Source organism: Ovis canadensis, chromosome 12, assembly GCF_042477335.2.
Source record: "Ovis canadensis isolate MfBH-ARS-UI-01 breed Bighorn chromosome 12, ARS-UI_OviCan_v2, whole genome shotgun sequence".
Taxonomy (NCBI): Eukaryota; Metazoa; Chordata; class Mammalia; order Artiodactyla; family Bovidae; genus Ovis; species Ovis canadensis.
In genome coordinates, this window is record NC_091256.1 from 54376164 (window position 1) to 54396390 (window position 20227).

Genomic DNA, 20227 nt, shown 5'->3' on the forward strand with positions numbered 1-20227 from the left:
AGAGTGAGAACATATTACCCCCTCCTCCTTTTATCAGGCAGCCTCCTAGCCTCCCCCTCAACCAGCCTCCCAGCCCCTAGCATCCTAGTTTACTCTGAGTGGGAGCCCACAGAGTCCAGAGCTCGCAGCTGGGAGGCAGGGCACAAGGCACACAGCACACTCCTCTTTCCTGCTTCCCCAGTTCGCCTTCCCAGCAGGCCTCCGCCTTCACCCACCACCCCCCAGCAAGGCCTGATGAAAGAGCAATGGTGCAAAATTCGTTGGGGAGAAAAACAGGAAGTGGAGCCGGAGAGCTGCAGAAGCTCTACCCCAGCGGAGACTGTGGCAGCCCCCTGCCACCCGCGGCCTTACAGGAAAATGGTGAGGGGGCAGCCCCAGCCCTAGAGTCCGCGGAGGTGGGGGTGAGGGGAGAGTCCGGTAAGGACCCTTTGTCCTTGAGGGGCTTCATTCCTAGGTCAAACATCACACCTGCATCTCGCATTTCGCATGTTTTCTCACCTATTCAAGACAATTCCTCAATGTTGGTACTTTTACCCCATCTTACAGATGAGGAAATAAACCCAGAGAGGTTAAGTGACTTGGCCGAGGCCACACAGCCTTTCCCACGGCTGGGTCATGGCTCCTTGATTCTTTCTCAGGCTTTGATTTCTATTTGTGGTGTGTTTTTGTTCTGGGCCTGTGAGCGCTCAGTGGGTGAGGGGAGGGTGTGTGTGTGGTGGGGGAGGGCTGTTTCTGGCTCCTGCATCTGAGCACATCTGAGCTGGTGGGAAGACAGGGAGCAGGGCCAGCAGCTGAGGGCCTGGTTCCTGGAATGTGTGAGATGGAAGGAGCAGGAGAAGAGGGGAGCCCAGGACAGGGGGTGGGGGGCAGGGAAGGCACTGGAATGACGGCCTCGGAGTGAGGCTCCCCAAACGCTAAATCAGGTGTTTACGACCTCAGCTGGCCGACTGTTCAAAGGACTCAGAACTCCAGTTGAGTTCAGAAGCCCCTTTCCCTCCCATGCCTGGAACTCGGGAGCCCCAATTCTCTCTATATGTATACATGTCTGAGAAGCAACATCCGAATGGGGCCCAGGGGAAAGAGGCAGGACTTGAGGTGGCCTGAGTGCCGCAAGGTGATGGGGTGGGGAGGTTTACCCCCCAGAGGCCGCTCCCCACCCAAGCCCTCACTTGGAGCCCAGCTCTCCCCAACCCGGGGATCATGAAGCCTGCCTCACTCTGTCTGCCCCATCCTGGGACAGACCCTGGACCGCAACCTGGGGCTTCTGGGGACCTCCCCACGGAGTTCCCACCCCAAGCCTCTCCCTGCCCAGGTCCGCCCCCCAGATCTTGACCCACGGGCTTCAGCCCCACTTGCCACATGCACCTTCTTTCTGGTCACCCCCTCTACCTCCAGCTGTCGGTGGGCACCCCCTCTCGCCAACATTCCACAGAGCTGCCCCGACCCTGCGCAAGGTGCTGCCCTGAGGTGGAAACCATGGTGTCATGCTGTGGCCTTTGTGTGCAGCCGCCGCCACCGGGCGACCTCCCGGAGATAGGGCCCCCTTCCCAGAAACGTCTGGGCTGCGAGACCACAGGGCCCAGTACTCTCCCCGTGGGCTGCAGGCGAGAGGGGCTCCTGCCTCAGCGTCAAGGCGTCCCTCCTCTCCCTGACCCCTGCGGGTAACAGCACCCCCCAGCAGCATCCCCCCTCCTTTCCTCTGTGCAGGAGCCTGGGCCTCTGGTCTCCAGCCCCTTCCGTCTAAGAGGGTGCAGTGAGGACCTGCTGGTACAAGAAAATGCTTAGAACAACGCCAGCCCTTAGGGAGAGCTCAAAAGACGCGTATTACCATCATCTCCTTTAATTGTCACAACAATCCCGTAAGTGAGCATTATGCTCCTATTTAACAAGTGAGAAAACTGAGGCAGAGAGATGGGCAGCCGCCGGCAGCACGAAGGGGCTGATGAGGGATTTGAATCTAGGTCTTTTGGAAGCTGTGCTCTCAGACCATGCGGAGGGCTTGCCCACCTCTCCTGGTTTAGGGCCAGACTTGGATGCACACATATGCACGCGCGCACACACACACACACACACACACCCCTCAGCTTTGGATGTACATACACTGCACACACATACACACACAGCAGCACACACTGCACACACACAAGCTTTGGATGTACACACATTGCACACGCACGCACGCACACACCTAGTGCCTCTCCCACCCCCACAGAAGGGCTCGATGGGATGCGAGGCTGCACCTCTCTCTACAAAGAAGTTGAAGTGGAGCCGGGGGCGGAGCCTTCCGGCCGCTGGGCCACCTTCTCCCACGCAGGCCTCTCGTTTGAACTCCAAGAGATCACGGCCGCCACCTGGTGGCAATGTGAGGTAAAGGCATAGCTGTCCCAGCCGTGTTCCACTGCGCTCACCGCGCTCCCTGCCGCCTGAAGGAAGCAGGCCAAGCCAGCGGATTACAGGACTGGGCATTCACTCTCCTTTCTGCCTAGTGTTCCTCCAGTACTCTTGCCTGGAAAATCCCATGGATGGAGGAGCCTGGTAGGCTGCAGTCCATGGGGTCGCTAGGAGTAGGACACGACTGAGCGACTTCACTTTGACTTTTCACTTTCATGCATTGGAGAAGGAAATGGCAACCCACTCCAGTATTCTTGCCTGGAGAATCCCAGGGATGGGGGAGCCTGGTGGGCTGCCATCTATGGGGTCGCACAGAGTCGGATACGACTGAAGCGACTTAGCAGCAGCAGCAGCAGCAGCAGTGTTGCTGTGTTTGGGCCACTGGTGGTTTGGGGTAGATATTGTGTCGAGAAGTTTATTTTGCTGAAAATACTTTGTATATTGCAACAAGCTTCCTGTTCTTTTCTTAATTCCTGTATGCAGGTGGCAGGTTATTCCAGAGGTGCTTTTCCTGTTTAGCTTGGCGCTGGCAGCTCAGCTCTTCCCTCCTCCCACCACCTTCTCCCAGAGGCTCAGCTCCTGGGCCTGAGGGTGCTGGCTGCACCTTGTTCCTGGACTTTGCTCCCAGGCTCCTGGCTGGGTCCCCAGCAGCCTGGTGGCCTCTCCACTTGGGCTTGTGGCATTCCCCTCCAAGGAATCTGACCCCAACCCGACTTCCCATCAACCTGCCCTCATCTTGCATTTCTTGTCTGCTTCAGTGAAAGTTGCTCCCTCTCCCCCGCACCCCCAGTGGCCTAAGCCAAAACCTGCCTCACTGTTTATTTCTCTTTCTTTTGTGCCTCATTCAGGTGTTACCAAACCTCACCATCCATGTGACTGTCGAGGGATGGGGGCTACAGGTTTCACTCATTCATTAACACACGTTGTCAAATGCCACCAAACATGGCCCGGAGAAGGCAGGGTGGCCTATGTCCCTGACCTTGAGGACTTTCTAAAGTGGGGTGGGGGAGTGGTTTGGAGGGGATGGGAGGCAGACAATACAGGAAAAAGCAAGAAGCAAACAGGCGCATTCATAATACATCGCAGGCAGTGTGCGCCGTGCAGAAGAAAGCAGACAGGGGCCACCACGGCCAGAACCCCCAGGTGCCCTCCTCGCCCCGCTTGGTCTCCACACCCCACATCAGGAGGCTGCTGCCCTCTCCCCACGAGCTGCCTTCCTCACTGTCCGGGCTACTGGCCCCAGGCAAAGACCTGCCCCCTCTCCCCTTCCCCCGTGCCTCACCCTCAGGCTCTGATACCCCCACCAGGCCACCCTCCTCACCCGGCTGGGACTCCAACATCCACACCTGGCCACCCAGGACAGCTGCTGTGTGGCCTGTTTCCCCCTTCCCGGTGCCTTTTGGACAGAATTCATTAAGAAGAAAGGGAAGGAATGGAAGGAGAGGAGGGAGAGAAAGCCGCCTCTCAACCTGATATTTTGAAAAATTTCAAACTCTCCAAAAGCCTGAAAGAGTAGTACAGCGAGTGCCATACGCCCTAAAGATGCCTAAGATGGGAAGAAAACCAGCCTGGGGGGAAGCAGGTGGAGGGAACGGTCCAGAAGGAAGGACGGCAGTGATGAGGCAGAAGTGGGAGGGGCCGGGCTGGATGGGAGCATGGATGGTCCCGGTGACAGGCAGGTGGGAAGAAGACAGGGGATAGCTGTCCATGGACTGGCAGAGAGGTTGTGGGAATGTAGGGACTTCTGTGTTTTTGTTTTTTTTTTCCTGTTAATTAGGAAGCAAGCTCATCAGCTGAGAGAGAGGAGAGGGGAAGAGGTGCTGAGAATGGAGGTGAGAAGCGAGGGTGTGAAAGTCTGCCTGGGATCCTGTGAAGAGGAGCTCTGGGAGAGGGGTGGCTGTGTGTTCTCCAGATGCTTTGGGCTTTCGTCTGAGTGAATCTGCACCTCTGTCTTCCCTCCCCAGCCCCTGCCCAGCATTGCTCCCTGCCTCACCGTGGAGTTCCCCATCTCTAGGGTTGGGGAGGGGCGGAGAGTGAAGCTCCTGCCTCCCCCTGGCTCGGGTCTCTCTGTTAAAGTTGGTTTGAGCCAGTTTCTCTCACTATATCTCCTTGAACACTTTACTTGAAACTTCTAACTTCAATTTCTCTCCTCTTATCCATCTGCCCTCCTGTCCCAGCCAGACCCTATTTCCAGAAGAGATCGTTGCTCTATAGGCATTAGCTAGGCAAAGACAAAGTTCTGGAACGTTCCAAGGTCCTGAGTGGGAGTGATCACAACCAGTGCTTACCAAGCATCAGGCATTGTTGTAAGCAGTCTTCACCCAGTTAACTCACCCACGTCTCACAGTGGTCCTCCACTCAGCCTCTACTATGATTTCCACAGCACCCAGGAAAGATGGGGGAGCGGGGGTGGGGCTGAGCTGGAATCCATGCCCCTGGGGCCTGCCTTGGTCCGGAAGCTGCCAGGGCCCGTGCAGCTGGATGGTGCAGGAGGTTCTGGTTCAGGGTTCTGGTGGGATCGGTGTGTTGTTGTTGTTGTTCAGTCTCTTAGTCGTGTCTGACCCCATGGACTGCAGCCCACCAGGCTTCCCTGTCCTTCACCATCTCCTGGAGCTTGCTCAAACTGATGTCCATTGAGTCAATGATGCCATCCAACCATCTCATCCTCTGTTGCCCCCTCCTCCTCTTGCCCTCAATCTTTCCCAGCAGCAGGGTCTTTCCCAGTGAGTTGGCCCTTTGCATCAGGTGCGAAAGTATTGGAGAATTGGTATATAACGAGCAAAGGGTAGTTAAAATTTTCCAGATGAAGATTTCCCTGGTGGTCTATGTGATTAAGAATCTACCTTCCAATTAAGGGGACATGGGTTTGATCCCTGGTGGGGAACTAAGATCCCACAAGCTGTGGGGCAAGTAAGCTTGCCTGTGGCAACGAAGATCCAGCACAGCCAAACAAAGAAAAAGAATTTCCAGATGGCTTTTCAAGCAGGTTATTAAACCGAGTGACAGGCCTCTTTGATCACATGGCTCAGACACCCAGAAACTGGGTATGTGGTGGAAAGAGACAGGAGGACAGTGGCTCAGGGCCTCTTAAGGGAGGTCCAGGATGAGTTGTCACATACAAACGTGAGAGTTGGACCATAAAGAAGGCTGAGCGCCAAAGAACTGATGCTTTCGAACTGTGGTGCTTAAGAAGACTCTTGAGATTCCCTCCTAAAAGAAAGTCCATCCTAAAGGAAATCAACCCTGGATACTCATTGGAAAGACTGATGCTGAAGCTGAAGCTCCAATACTTTGGCCACTTGATGTGAAGAGCCGACTCACTGGAAAAGACCCTGACGCTGGGAAAGATTAAAGACAGAAGGAGAAGAGGGGGACAGAGGCTGAGATGGTTGGATGGCATCACCGACTCAGTGGATATGAACTTGGAAAACTCTGGGAGATGGTGAGGGACAGGGAGGCCTGGCGTGCTGCAGCGCATGGGGTTGCAAAGGGTCTGACACAACTTGGCAACTGAACAGCAACAACAGGGTGGGTTGTAGTAGGTGATGCTGGTGCTGCTTTTGCCTTCCCACAAGGGGCCCCCTTCCCAACCTTCCAGGGACCCCTTGTTAACAGTAAAAAGTTCCTCAGGTCCTGAGACCCAGGAAGCAAGGGCAGGGGAACAACCCACATCAGAGGGGGGTGTTAGGTCTTTCCTGCCAAGTTTGACGTGATCCTTCCTCCCTGTCCAGATTCCCTTCTCTGAACTCAGAATCCCCAGAACCCAAAGGGATTCTGCCCTCAGTACTAGCAGCTGCTTCCCATCCCCTTCTTCTCCCCACCTTCTCCCGAGGTCATTGGGGCAGGAACATTTTAAAATGTGTGGGAGATATGTTCTGAGCATTGCTCACATAGAACTCATTCTAACTCATCTTCCATCCAGGGAGCCCAGCACTGCTCACTCTAATGAAACCTGATTCTCAACAGCAGGGTGTTGCTTAGAAAAACTTGTGGCACCAAAGATAAAAAAATGTGCCATCATCAGGATCATGTAGAAGAATATTTAATGAAAAGGGAAAATGCTCAAAAGATGAGACATTTTTTTAGAAAGCTGCCTTAAAGAAACAAAACCAGCATGCCCCAACATCCTCCCAATTTTGCTAAACAAATATGCACATTTTCACTCATTTATTCCTTCAACTGACATCTATCAAAAGAGGAGCCTCCTCAGAGTCAAGCCTCACCCTGCAGGCAGCGGGATAGGAGCCGGGGCTGAGGGGGATGGCTGTGAGGAAGCCCACCTGCTCCAGCCTCTCAGGTGAGCCCAGGCAGTCTAGGCCACGGAGGAAAGTGCCAGGGGCTATGGGAAGCTTTGGAGTCTTCCTGGAGGAAGTGGCACTGGAAAGAAAAATTGCAGGAGTGAGCTACTTGGGCAGAGAGTGAGGGAGACCCAGAGACTTTGGAGACCTCACCAGTTTGGATACTGGCCTGATAAAGCTCAGGCAATGCTCAGGCTGAACTGGAGGAGGGGTGAGGGGCTCCTGACTAAGCCAGATGGGGCCCCGTGAGCCACCAGAACGGGAGCCGCCCAAGAGTCTGAGTTCATCCATCTCCTGTCCCTCACATACAGTCTTACAAAGGAAATAAAAATGGGTGGGAAAAATGGGGGTGGGCAGGGAAGGCTCCTCAGAGGAGATGAGATCTAAGCAGAGACTCTTGGGAAGAGTGTGGAGGGGTCATCCAGGTAGGAAGTGTCACATGTCTGCGGGTGCCAAGGCTTGGAAGTGGGAGGGGGCCTGAGATATTCCAGGAGCTGCAGAAAGATAACTGCTTTGGAGGAGGCTGCTCCGCCACGTGCAGGGATCCTGGAGGGTGTCTGCAGGGCTTATGTGGTGTCTTAGACAATAAAGAATCTGCCAGCAATGCTGGAGACCTGGGTTTGATCCCTGGGTAGGGAAGATCCCCTGGAGAAGGGAATGGCTATCTACTCCTGTATTCTTGCCTGGAGAATGCCATGGACAGAGGAGCCTGGCGAGCTGCAGTCCATGGAGTCACAAAGAGTCAGACACGACTGGATGGCTAACACTTTCACGTTTGTCTGTATAAACAATTCTGAAGAATGCAGAATCAGCTTGGCATCACTGTCTGTGCAGCCCAATCTCATGTGATTCCCCGAAGTAATGCCCTTCTGGCCAGTGGGAGGCACCCCAGGCTCCCTCCTGGGCTGGCTGCATAGGTGTGAGGACTTGAACTTCTCAAAGCATCTGAGTGGTTAAGTGCCCCAGCTAAAAGACAATTCTAGTCTCTGTTGGTCCCAGGCATTGAGAAAGTTGCTCTTTGAGAAAGGTGATCCAAAATGTAGGGGACCCTGAGGTGTGGGGCCTGCAGTTCCTGTACTGTCTTGTCTGGGTCTAAGGGTGGTACTGGGTTGGAGGGTGGGTGGTGAGCCAGGGAGCCAGGGATGAGGGAGGGAGGGGAAGGCAGGGTTGAAGGCGGCGGGGCCCCCAGGGACTTGGCTGGATGCTCAGAACCCAGGGAAGCCAGCACTAAGTGTTGGCAGCACTGGTCTCCTTTGGGTCCCAGGCATTGGGAAGCCATGAACAAGCCCCCTGCCTCCCAGAGCCAGAGGCAAGCCCCTAGTTGCACAGGCAGGACTGGTGAGGGCAATGAAGCTCTGCCTCTAGATTGCTGGGATCCCCAGCACAGCTGTGACCAGCTTGAGGCATGTGGGGTTTTCTCAGTGCAGGGCAGGAGTGGGGAGCCCCTCCCCACCTCTTCCTTCCGTGTACTCCGGGAATTAGATGAGCTGGTCTTTTCCCAAACCTCTCCCTGGTGTGGGCCCTGCTTAAGACAGAGGGCCCAGGTGCCCTCTCTGCAGCCTGGCCTTCCAGTGCGCTCAGCACTCAATTAACAGGTGAGCAAATGTGACCACCATGACCGAGCAACTGCTCTTCCTTCTCGCCCTGGGGTCTTCACAAGCCTGGTAAAATACCATGATGTGGCATCAATGCCCACAGTTTAGGAGACCCAGAGACCTTGTGCACGTTGCCCAAGCCCACCCTGATAATGAGGGACAGAAAGGAGATTTAAGCCCAAGTTTATCAGGTGACACCAAGTAGCAACATCCTCGTGGGTCAGTCCCATGGACCAAGCACTGACTGGTGTCTTACTGGCTGCAAGGCATCTAACCCTCACCACGGCTCTGGAGAATCAGATCCACCGTATCGCAGCCGCAGGGGCATCCAGAGAGCCCCTCATTGTGAAACCCATGAGTCATTCTGCAGCAAAATGTATGGCTTGCATGCAAAGCGTGAGGGGGAAGGGACTGGGTAGATAATTAAGATTGTAGTCTCACCTCAGTGGTCAGAGATTTAGCCAAGCGAGTTTGTGCTAAATTCAAACACATTCTGTTTTCAGAGCTTTGGGGGCTTAGGGATTGACAATAATGGATTGTGAGTCTAGATCGCTCCCATTTTATAGATTACAAAACTGAGGCACAGAAAGGATCCAACTTTACATGGGAATTGGTTGAGTTTGGGATTTACATACTTTTTTTGTTTGATTTTTTTGGCCATGTTGCATGTCCTACAGGATCTTAATTCCCTGATCAGGGATTGAACCTGGGCCCTGGCAGTGAAAGCACCAAATCCTAACCACTGGACTGCCAGAGAATTCCTTGAGTTGAGATTTAAATCAGACCATGTTGTCAGCTTCTGTGCTCCCCTGCCGGCTGTATCCCCAGCCCAGTAACTATGTAATAAGCACCTTTATACTACAGACTCAGTCTTACACCAGCCTCAAGAGATAGAAAACAAGCCCCTAGTTTTTTTCCAGGAGGAAACTGAGTCTCAGGAGGGTAATTTACCGAAGATGAGCAAGCCGGTAACTGACTGGTAGAGGCAGAGTTTCACCCGGTTCTGCCCGCTCCAAGCCCACGTTCTTTCCACTGGACAGCTAGATTGTGTCCTGGGTATACATGTAAAAGTTATAAAAGAAAATACATACAGTGTACAGAAGGGTACCAGAAATCCTGGTGTTTTCACGCCCTCCAGTCCCATTCCGCACCCCACTCCAGTACTCTTGCCTGGAAAATTCCATGGATGGAGAAGCCTGGTGGGCTGCAGTCCATGGGGTCGAAAAGAGTCAGACACGACTGAGCGACTTCACTTTCACTTTTCACTTTCATGCATTGGAGAAGGAAATGGCAATCCACTCCAGTGTTCTTACCTGGAGAATCCTAGGGTCGGGGGAGCCTGGTGGGCTGCTGTCTGTGGAGTTGCACAGAGTTGGACACGACTGAAGCCACCTAGCAGCAGCAGCAGCAGCAGCAGTCCTATTCCGCAGAGGTTATCAGGGCTGACAGTCGGATATGAGTTCCTTCCTGGCAGGAGGGGCTACATAATCACAGGGCCCAGTGCAAAATAAAAATATGGGGCCCTTTGTTCAAAAAAGATGAGGAATTTCAAGATGATGGTAGTAAACCAAGTGGGTCACAGAGACTTTCTGGATGCGGGGGCGGGGTTTGTCTGTGTGCCACTGTCTGGTTCTTACACCCATGAACCCAGCTCTGCTCGCTGACCAGGGATCGAACCCAGGCCCCCTTGCATCGGGAGGGTGGAGTCTTAGCCACTGGACCACCAGGGAAGTCCCCTCTCTCTCTTTTTAAAAGGACCCTAGTCTTGTTGGGCTCAGGACTCCACTTTTACGACCTCATTTAATCCTTTTTTTAAAAAGTTTTAATTTGTTTTAACTGGAGGCTAATTACTTTACAATATTGTAGTGGTTTTTGCCATACATTGACATGAATCAGTCGCGGGTGTACATGTGTCCCCCATCCTGAACCCCCCTCCACCTCCCTCCCCATCCCATCCCTCTGGGTTGTCCTAGCGCACCAGCTTTGAGTGCGCTGATTCATGCATTGGACTTGGACTGGTGATCTATTTCACATATGTAATGTACACGTTTCCGTGTTATTCTCTCAAATCTTCCCACCCTCGCCTTTTCCCACGTAGTCCAAAAGTCTGTTCTTTACATCTGTGTCTCTTTTGCTGTCTTGCATTTAGAGTCATTGTTACCATCTTTTAAATTCCATATATGTATTTATTAATATATAGTATTGGTGTTTTTCTTCCTGACTTACTTCACTCTGAATAACAGGCTCCAGTTTCATCCACTTCATTAGAACTGACCCAAATGCATTCTTTTTGATAGCTGAGTAATATTCTATTGTGTACATGTACCACAAATTTCTTATCCATCTGTCTGCTGATGGATACGTAGGTTGCTTCCATGTCCTATCTGTTGTAAACAGCGCTGCAGTGAACATTGGGATACACGTGTCTCTTTCAATTCTGGTTTCCTCAGTGTGTATGCCCAGCAGTGGGATTGCTGGGTCGTATGGCAATTCTATTCCCAGTTTTTTAAGGAATCTCCATATTGTTCTCCATAGTGGCTGTACTAGTTTGCATTCCCACCAACAGTGTAGGAGTGTTCCCTTTTCTCCACATCCTCTCCAGCATTTATTGCTTGTAGACTTTTGACGGCTGCCATTCTGACTGGCGTGAAATTGTACCTCATTGTGGTTTTGGTTTGCATTTCTCTGATAATGAGTGATGTTGAGCATTTTTTCATGTGTCTGTTAGCCACCTGTATGTCTTCTTAGGAGAAATGTCTGTTTAGTTCTTTGGCCCATTTTTTGATGGATGACCTCATTTAATCGTAATGACCTTAAAGAGTCTGTTTCCAAATACAGTCACATTGAGGGTTAGAGCTCAACATATGAATTTTAGGGGAGTACAGTTCAATCTGTAACATCACCCAGACAGGAAGGCACACGAATCCTAAGTGTACAGCTTGATGAGTTTTCACAAACCATTACCAGCTGCATCTAGCTCAGGACAGAGAACACGATAAGTGCCTAGAAAACCATCTCTCCAGGTTCCCTTCTAGGCACTTTCCATCCCCCCAAAGACTAACTGACACAAATCAGACTTGGCTGTGCTCACCCAACAATGCATAGGAAGCCAGTCTACCTACACTGGGCTGTGGTGAAGGAAAGGACAGTGTTTAGAGCAGGTGCCCAGTATGGGCCAAGCACGGAGAATGCGCAGCTTGTGCTCAGAAGACCTGAACTCCCCAGTGGCTTTCGGGGAAGGCGCCTTGTATTTTTGGCTGCATCGGCTCTTAGCTGCAGCACACAGGATCTTTGTTTCGGCACACCGACTCCCTAGTTGTGGTTCATGGGCTCCAGAATTCAAGGACTCAGTAGTTTGTGGCATGTGGGCTTAGCTGCTTTGCAGTGTGTGGGGTCCTCAGTCCCTGACCAGGAATTGAACCTGTGTCCCCCACATTGCACGGTGGATTCTTAACCACTGGATCACCAGGGAAGCCCCTGGGGAAGAATTTTTAAAGGCAAGGTAAGGGAGAAGGTCTCAGGGTGCCTGATCAGCTTGTGGACAGTCTTCTGATTGGTTGGGAGGTGAGGCAACTGGGTGGTATTTCAGGAGTCAGCATCATCAACCTTCAGGCTCCAGCTGGTCTGGGGTCTAGGTACTGTTGGTCAGCAAGCAGTTAACTTCTTCCACCTGGTGGGGGGTTTAGCATCTGCAAAACAGCTCAAAGATATGGCTCAGTATATTATCTACAGTCCTTTAGGAGGAACTAAAGGTTCTTGACTTTGTTTTATGACTAAACAGTATTTTGTCTTGCTTGACTGTTTTCCTTTGTTTCTGCATTTTCTCACTTCTCTGGTTATGTTTGCTCTTTGAAACTCAGAGAAGACCTAAGAGGTTAAAACTTTGGTACACCTGGAGAAGGCAATGGCAACCCACTCCAGTATTCTTGCCTAGGGAGTCCCATGGATGGAGGAGCCTGGGCTACAGTCTATGGGGTCTCAAAGAGTCGGACACGACTGAGCGACTTCGTTTTCACTTTCACTTTCCTTTCTCTGTAAGTACAGGGAACTACACTCCGTGCTCTGTGGTGACCTGAATGGGAAGGAAATCCAAAAAAGAGGGGAGATATATATATATATATATATGTGTGTGTGTATATATATATATATATATATATATATATAACTGATTCAGCAACTATACTCCAATTAAAAAAAAAAAAAAACTTTGGTACAAATAAGAGGTAGGAGGGGGACACTGGAATCTGTTCCCAGGAAGGCCCCATGAGATCCTTCTTGATTTTACAACCGCTATTATGATTCTAACCTTATAGATTATTGTCTGATTTTAAACTTTTGTTTTAGCAAATGTATTTATTTTTAATTATTATTCTTAAAAACAATTTTTTTTGGTTGTGGTGGGCCTTTGTTGCTGCATGTGGGCTTTATTTATTGCAGTGAGCAGGGGCTACCCTCCTGTTGTGGGGTGCGGGCTTCTCATCACTGTGGCTTCTCCTGTTCAGAGCACAGGTTCTAGGCGCGAGGGCTTCAGTAGCTGTAGTTCCCAGGCTCTAAAGCTCAGGTTCAGTAGTCGTGGCGCACAGGCTTGGAGGCCCATGGGGTCTTCCCGGATCAGGATCAAACCCGTGTCCCCTGCATTTTAAGGAGGACTCTCAACCACTGGACTGCCAGGGAAGCTCTGTTTTAAATTATTTTTTAATGTTTCTTTTTATTTATTCAATGTTTTGGATGCTACTTCCAGCATGTGGGATCTTAGTTTCCTGGACTAGTGACTGAACCCGAGACCCCTGCATTGGCAGGGTGGAGTCTTAACCACGGGACTATTAGAGGAGTCCCTGATTTTGAAATTTTTATATATTCATGTGTTCAGTGCTGTGTTATGAGTTCATCCATTTTTTAAAACATCATTTTATTTATTCAGTTAGTTTTGGGTCGTGCTGGGTCTTTGTTGCTTGTGGGCTTTCTCTACTTGCGGTGAGCGGGGGCTTCTCATTGTGGGGGCTGCTGTTGTTGTGGAGCACAGGCTCGAAAGCGCAGGCGCTTCAGTGGTCGCAGTTCCTGGGCTCTAGGACACAGGCTCAATAGTTGTGGCACAAGGGTTTTGTTGCTCCGAGGTTTGTGGGGTCTTCCAGGATCAGAGATTGAACCCATGTCTCCTGCACTGGCAGGTGGACTCTTTGCCACTGAGTCACCAGGGAAGCCCATGAGTTCATCCATTTTGTTGCACATAGAAAAAATCTGCTCGTTTCATCTCTGCGTCAGTGTCTACATGTGTAAAAGTCCACTTTAACTGTAATTTTTTACCCATTCCATTGTAGATGGACATTTAGTTCGTTTCCTGTTCTGGGTCCTGCAGCAACTGCAGAGAGCAAATAGGGACTGTGAAATGAAGGTCAGTCTCTGAGAATCTAACAGGTGAAGGAATCGGATTCTTTAAAAAAAATATTTATTTCTTTGGCTGCATTGGGTCTTAGTTGTGGCACGTGGGATCTTTCGTTGGCAGCACACAGACTCTCCAGTTCCAGCGTTCAGGCTTACTTGCTCCGCAGTGTGTGGGGGTCTTAGTTCCCCAACTAGGGATCAAACCCAAGTCCCCTGCACTGCAAGGCAGATTCTCAACCACTGGGCCAAAAAGTGCTTTTGTTTGATCTCTTGTGTTTATCTGCATCCATATTTTCCCCCTTCCCCAGCTCATTTAGTTCATCAGGAGCTCTGAGGGTGGGAAGCAGCAACAGTGGTTTTTAAAGTTCCCCCATGCTTCCTGGATGGCTCAGTGGTAAAGAATCTGCCTGCCAGTGCAGGAGATGAGGGTTTGATCCCTGGGTTGGGAAAATCCCCTGGAGGAGGAAATGGCAACCCACTCCAGTATTCTTGTCTGGGAAATCTCATGGACAGAGAAGCCGGGTGGGCTACAGTCCATGGGGTCCCAAAAGAGTTGGGCATGACTTAGTGACTAAATAATACTAGGTGATTCCAGTACCCTGCCAAGGCTGAGAATCAGTGATTCAGGCTTGGAATTTTAGAGCTGTGTGTTAGTGAGACAGGGAGTTCCAGCCAGCCTGTGAGCGTTGCTTGGGTAATCTTGGTGGGCCCTGCATCAGGAACTGGGTTCTAAATGCCAGCCTCGGATCAGAAGGAAGATTGGAGGTGGTGGGGAGCAGGTGCTGCCTCCTGGAAACACCTTCAGGGTCCCTTCATCTGGCAACAGACTGTGAGCACTGTTTCTGTTGCTTGTTAGAAATGCAGATACCTGGGTTCTTCCTCAGATCGACGGTTCAGACTTTTAAGGAGTCCTGTGCACACACAAGTTTGAAAACCACTGATTTTAAAAGTCAGCAAGTTCAGGATCTGGAATCCAGAGCATGCATGAGATTCCTGCTGATGTTGTGTATCATCATGGGGAGAGGCAGTGCCTCAGTTTCCTCATCTGTAAAATATGTCCCGTGGTCTCTCCTGCTGTTTCCAACAAGAGGTTCTGGTCCAGTTTGAACTAAAGTCTGAATTAGTTGCAAGTTGAAAGCTTTTAACTTGCCATCACATACAATGTTCAGTTCAGTTCAGTTCAGTCGCTCAGTCGTGTCCGACTCTTTGCGACTCCATGAATCGCAGCACGCCAGGCCTCCCTGTCCATCACCATCTCCCAGAGTTCACTCAGACTCACGTCCATTGAGTCTGTGATGCCATCCAGCCATCTCATCCTCGGTCGTCCCCTTCTCCTCCTGCCTCCAATCCCTCCCAGCATCAGAGTCTTTTCCAATGAAGTCCATTTTAGCTCTCTGATTCCTAGAATGTCGACGTTCACCCTTGCCATCTCTTGTTTGACCACTTCCAATTTGCCTTGATTCATGGTCCTGACATTCCAGGTTCCTATGCAGTATTGCTCTTTACAGCATTGGATCTTGCTTCTATCACCAGTCACATCCACAACTGGGTATTGTTTTTGCTTTGGCTCCATCCCTTCGTTCTTTCTGGAGTTATTTCTCCACTGATCTGCAGTAGCATATTGGGCACCTAATGACCTGGGGAGTTCCTCTTTTGGTATCCTATCATTTTGCCTTTTCATACTGTTCATGGGGTTCTCAAGGCAAGAATACTGAAGTGGCTTGCCATTCCCTTCTCCAGTGGACCACATTCTGTCAGACCTCTCCACCATGACCCGCCCATCTTGTGTTGCCCTGTAGGCATGGCTTGGTTTCATTGAGTTAGACAAGGCTGTGGTCCTAGTGTGATTAGATTGACTAGTTTTCTGTGAGTATGGCTTCAGTGTGTCTGCCCTCTGATGACCTCTTGCAACACCTACCATCTTACTTGGGTTTCTCTTACCTTGGGCGTGGGGTATCTCTTCACGGCTGCTCCAGCAAAGCACAGCCACTGCTCCTTACCTTGGACGAGGCGGGTATCTCCTTACCGCCACCATTCCTGACCTTCAACGTGGGATAGCTCAAGACACTACAAAAATTTAGCTGGTGTGTTTCTTTATGGTTTCTTTCCTTTTCTTTTTTTTTTTTGGCTTTTACATATTTAATCTTATTTAAAGGTGCAAAAATTCTGACATCTAACAGACACAATGAATGAATGGATAAATGAACAAATAAATATAGTTAACCTCTCCCTTGTTTGAGGATACCTCAGAACATATACTACATGGCTTAGACACTGTGGCAAATGTTACTTGTTGATACTCAGTGTTGTTCTCACCCTTCTGAGCTCTCCCTTGTCTCAGACATTTCTCAGAGCCTGTTGCCAGCAGCACTGCAACCTAAGTTCTACCAATGAGAGGCATTGGTGTAAAACTGAAGGGAAAGGAAGGGGAGAAACCATAGTCTCAGCAGTAGTAACCTCTTCATTCAATTAATGTATCGACTGGTTTTTGGCTGTGCTGAGTCTTTGTTGTAGTGGGTGGGCTTCTCATTGTGATGGCTTCTCTTGTTGCTGAGCACAGGCTCTAGGCTCACAGACTTCAGTAATTGCAGCATCCAGGCTCAGGAATTGTGGCGCTTGGGCTTAGTTGCTTCGGCATGTGGAATTTTCCCAGACCAGGGACTGAATTCATGTCACCTGCATTGGCAGGCAGACTTTTATCCACAAGCCACCCGGGAAGTCCCTGATGTGTTTCTAATAATGAGTTAGGGATCAAGTAGAAGATTAGGGATATTTATTAGGAGGAAAATGCATAAGAAAAATAATTAAAGCAACCGTCCCATTAAGCAGTATTATTGTAATGACCAAGGATCCCCCAAGTTCTGGAAATAAATTTTTTAAAATAAACATTTTACTTTGAAACAATTTTAGATTTACAGAAAATAAGGCACAGAGAATTCCTGTTTACCCTACATCTAGTGTCCACTATTGCTAGCATCTGGTACCGTCTTCGTAATGAATAAACTGATATTACTACTAGAAAAAACTCTCTATATTTTATTTTTAAATAGATTAATATTTTGGAAATCCATAGCAATTCCATGTGTTCTAGTGATTTTTGTGGGGGAAATATACAAGGTCAACAAAATGTGTTGAGAAGGAACTTTAGGCTGGTTACTGCTTGCTCAGCACGGAAGCAGAAAAAGAGACCTGCTGATGTGGCCTCTTCCTATACAGCGTGGCTGTGACAGGGGTCACTTGGGGCCATTTATACCAGCTCTTCTATAAAGTCATCAGCTAATGCAGTTGGTAATTTGGCAGATTGGAGTGAAGGGGCCAAATAAAAATGAAATATTGAACCAACTCTCCTGCCCACTTTGCTGTTTTTAAGGTCAAACTAGAGATCCATGTTCCTTGGGCTCCACTGCAGTGAATTTGGAAGCTGCAAGTTCATGATAAGCTGTTGATGTCTCTGCAAACAGAAAATTGAATCTCCAGACACAATCCCAGCTCAGCAAACTTTTCAGCAGCTGCAGGCAGGCCTCAAGGTCATAAAAGACCCTAACTGGTGATGGATGGCTGCCTGGGACTAGATCTAGTCATCAAGTCAACCCCAGAAAACCACGAGTTTTCCTTTAACCCCCTTATTCTTCCAGCATCATGTCTAAGCAAGTTGAAAGGAGGCAATCACACATCCCCTGGTGGCATCTGGCAATTCTCAGGGAATGTTTTGGCAACTTGGTGGGCAAGCGAGGGCTATGCTACGTGGATTTATGCTGAGACGTGTGATTTAGATGGGTGAACTTGGAAAGGTCCACTGGTGTTAGAGTGGAAGAGCTCAAGTTGCTTAAAGAAATTCTTCCTACAGAAGGCACCGAGCAGCCACAGCAGCGCGCCCTGACGCACAGGCTGCTGACTCTGGCTTAGGTGCCGCAAGCCGTGAAGCCCCTATATATATATTATGAATTGCCGCATTCGATTCAAGCTTGTTGCTGTTGCTGTTCAGTCATTAAGTTGTGTCTGACTCTTTGTGACCTGATAGACTGCAGCAAGCCGGGCCTCCCTGTCCCTCACTGTCTCCAGGAGTGTGCCCAAGTTCATGTCCATTGAGTTGGTGATGTTATTCAAAGCTATGTAGCGAATAATTCAGTGAAGTCAAGGAAAAGACAAAACACAGAAATGCTGCTATGCTCATAAATTTTGGGCTCAGATCTTACTTGGTTCTCCAAAAATTGAACAATTTTTATTTTTTAGAATTTTATTTACTTATTGATTTTTGGCCGTGTTGGATCTTTGTTGCTGCTTCGGCTTTTTCCCCCGTCTAGTTGTGAAGAGCAGGAGGCTACTCTGTAGTTGAGGCGCAAGGGCTTTGAATGGTGGTGGCTTCTCTTGTTGCAGAGCACGGTTTCTAGGGAGCCAGGGCATCCATAGTTGTGGCTCATGGGCTAAACTGCCCCGTGGCATGTGGAGTCTTCACCGACCATGGGGTCGAACCCATGTCCGCTGCTTTGGCAGGCAGATTCTTAGCCACTGGACCATCAGGGAAGTCCAATAAGCCATCTTTTAAAAATGCTCGTTTGCTTCTGTCCCTTCCTTGCTTGCGCTCAACACTGGCTTTCCCTTTGCTCTTAGGATGAAGTCTAAAATTCCTAATGTGCCCTTTGTGGGTGACAAATGACATCCTTTGTGGGTGGCTTCTGCTCTCCTGGGCTCAGCTGGAGCTACTCACACCCTCCATCCCAGGGTTTTTGTCACAGTAACTTTCCAATTCCTTAGGCCACCCTAGGGCCTTTGCATAAGCACTTACTCCTACTTTACAGTGACCCGTCTCATCTTGCCTTAAAGTTTTGTCTCCAACCTCAAGGGACTGTGACCCATGACTTCGAAGCCCTTTCAGGTGTGGTCACTGTGTACTCACTGGGTGCTTACTTAAGCCTGCCCTCCTGCTCTATGTAGCCCCCGGGGAGCAGGGACATCTCTGTTCTGTCCAACATTGTAGCCCCAGTGCCTGGCACAGCCTGGTGCACTCTAGGGACACCACAATGCTTATTGTGAAAATCTAGTTATGGATGAAGAAGACGCACAGGAATCCTGTTTCTCGCCCCTCTTTCACCGTGATCTAGCCCACTCGCTATCACCTGCCAGATGCTTTGAGGGCTGAGAGCAGCTTCCCCCACTTTTACCCTCTGTAACAAAATGCCCTCAGAGCTGCTACCACAAAAAGCATTTTTGCAGGACTTTCCTGGTGGTCCAGTGGTTAAGAATCCGACTGCCAATGCAGGGGACGTGGGTTTGATCCCTGGGAAGATTCCCCATGGCTCCAGGTAACTAAGCCTTCAAGCCCCAACTACTGAGCCTGCACTCTAAAGCCTGTGTTCTGCAAGAGAAACCACCACCATGAGAAGCCCCCACATTGAAACTAGAGAATAGCCCCTGCTCACAACAAGAAAGACCCAGTGCAGCCCCCCTCCCCCGCCAAAAAAAGCATTTTGCAGCAGTGGAGCCACTCCAGACCCCCCAAACATCCTCTGTCGGGGGGCTTCTGTCTCTGATTGCCCCTCAGGAGGGACAGGAGGTCCACTAGGTTCTTCCACTTATGTTGCATGGAGTGGTCCAAGTGTCACACAGCTAGCAGGCAAGGTGGCTGGTATGCTGTCGGTGATTTTTCTTTCTAATCAGCACACCTTTTTTCTGACATACGACCTTATGTGCAGCCCAGACTATGAAAACTGAGCTTTTCTGCTGGACTTGGTGCTGAGCACCTGCTCACCTCCCTTTTCCCTCCACGCACCCCCAAGTCCTCCCTGGGGGCCGAATTGGGGTGGGGACCATCTCTTTACCAACATGACCAGGGAACTTGGATCCTCTGACCATCTTTCTATCCCCCCACATAAGCTGTCTGGGAACCAGGTGCAGGTATCCAAAGCTAAAGTCGGATCAAGGATTTTTGAAGGGAAAAAAACTCCCAAGACAAAAAACCAAACCCTAGATCACCTTCTTCTCCTTTCTAGAATGCAACCAGGCAATGCATATAAGATGCTCTGGGTTCCTGATAAACCTGTGATAGAACAAACCCCAAAACCTATCCTAAGAACAGTCTTTAGGTACAGAAGACACAGGTTCCCACAAGATGCTTACCCCTGTCCCGATGCTAAAAAGCAGGAATCTAGATGCTTGGGAGTAAGGGAAGATCAGATTGCCTGCTTGTGCTCTCCGGGAAGGCACGCTGTAAGAGGGATGAGCAAGCATACTTGATACGGAATAGGCCCGTGATAGTGCAGAGTGAGAAATAAAGTGACAGAATGCAGCAGGCAGAAAGATGCCATTTTCATAAAAGAAAATATGAAGATACGTATGTAGATAAAAAAAGAGTAGACACCAACATTTTAATTGTGAGATTATGGGCCATTTTCTTTTTTGCTCACTTGTATTTGTAGATTTTCTACAATAAACTTATTTCCCTTTCATAAGGAGACAACAGAAGATGACATTAGTGAGGTGATAATAGATACATCTAAATCTTTTTCAGAAACCAGGGTGGTGTCTCCCCACAGCCCTCTCAGCTGGGTCTCCTTGTCCCAG